This window comes from Lissotriton vulgaris, chromosome 2_1 (assembly GCF_964263255.1).
Source record: "Lissotriton vulgaris chromosome 2_1, aLisVul1.2, whole genome shotgun sequence".
Taxonomy (NCBI): domain Eukaryota; kingdom Metazoa; phylum Chordata; class Amphibia; order Caudata; family Salamandridae; genus Lissotriton; species Lissotriton vulgaris.
The window spans coordinates 1551440360-1551442172 of NC_141687.1; positions in this window are offsets into that span (position 1 = coordinate 1551440360).

A 1813-nucleotide genomic window follows, 5' to 3' on the forward strand; every position below is an offset into this window, starting at 1 on the left:
GACCTGGTTGTTTGCATAAGCCTCCAGGACCTGCAAGCGGGTGATTAGACATGCTTTATAAATCCTGATTGATATGTTTCCTTGTATCCTTTATGTCATGTTGTAATTTGTACCTTATTTGTAAGGAGGCGTTTTTAGTGCTTGCCTCTATTAGTGTTTCAGATTACTTTTGGAGCTGGAACATGGAGTCGTGGGAGGGCGGAGCAAGGAATGCTGTGGCTCTTGTCCACTCTGATCCCATGGCGTTTCAGCTTGAATGAACCAGTGTTTTTTTTTGGTTTTTTTTTTTGGAAAACCTTTATTTACAACACAGTAGTACACAGCTATTCAGCCATACATCCCGGAGGCTAGGCAGCAAGGCATTATGCAGCTGGAATGGTGCACACAGAATAGAATGCAAAATCATATAAGGTTTATTTTATGTTATATAAAAGCAAAACAATATAATAAAGAGGAAGGCACCTAACTAGTGCAAGAAGGCAAGGCAAAGGAACATGAATGCGACATCGCCCCGTTCCAGGGGAAGGCTGGGTCAGTATACTGAGTAGTAGACCATACGAGCAAACCATGTGTTTAGATAACGGGGGGAAAAGAAGGAAGGACAGTTGTACCTCAATCATTAGGCCGGAGTCAAGAGCTAAGGGGATAAGCGCTCCTCCAAGGGCGTTGTGTCTGGCGGAAGGCAGATTTTCACCCCTATACTCATTCCAGGGCCCCCAAATCTTATTCCATTTCTTGGGCCTACTTCTGGCAACATACACTGTCTTCTCCCGGAACATGCACCAGTCCATGTTAGCCTTCCACATCTCTACTGTTGGGGGCGAAGCCGCTCCCCATTTCTGAGCAATGTCCCTCTTAGCAACCATGTTACCTAGAGTGACCCATTGAGTCTGTGAACTGCTATAATCCGTGGGGCCCCACACATTTAACAGGCAACGCTGGGCTTCGGCCAGCAGGTCAACCCCGGTTACTTCACCCATCACTGCATGTATTCGCCTCCAATATGTAGCCACCGACCTGCACTCCCATATAATGTGCATGAAAGTCGCTAAGGAACCGCACCCTCGCCTACAGAGGCCATCCCCCGAATGCCCCATGTGTATCAGTCGGGGGCCAGTGACATACACCCTATGCAGGATTTTGAATTGCACCAGCCTCAGTCTTGCCGGGATTGCCTCCTCCTTAGGAGACGAGACCGCGCACTGCCAATCCTCGTCATCCAACTCAACTCCATCACGGATCCACTGATCTCGCACCCCCAGAAGAAGGTCAGCGCGGACATTAATCAATTTTTTATAGGTCAATGAGATAGCACTGTCGGGCATATGTCCGTCCAACAACCTATCCTCCAGCGGGGAAGATTCAGGGATCTTTTCACCCTCCGGCATTACTGCCAGAAGGGCATGTTTCAACTGGGCGCATCTGAAAAATTCCGTTCCCCCCCAACTGAAACTCCCTTTGTAACATTTCAAAGGATTTGACCTGCCCCTTAGCTATCATGTCTTCCACCTTGGAGATGCCTATCAAGTCCCAGCGGTCAAACCCCTTGGTATGCCCCAGTTTGCCCAACAATTCAGAGTCATAAAGTGGAGTTGCCATCGTGAGTCTGCCTTTCCACCCCAGTGCCTTCGTCACTGCTCTCCAGATGTGAACCGCTGTCTTAGTGGGACCTGTCATTCCTCCATCCAGAGACCTCGAGTACAGAGCCCTGTAGTATTTCCCGTCGCCCAGGAGCCACCGATCCATGGCATATCCCGGACTTATGGCTGGATCATAGAAGCCGTGGTTAAGGGCAGCCAGCTGCGACGCCCAA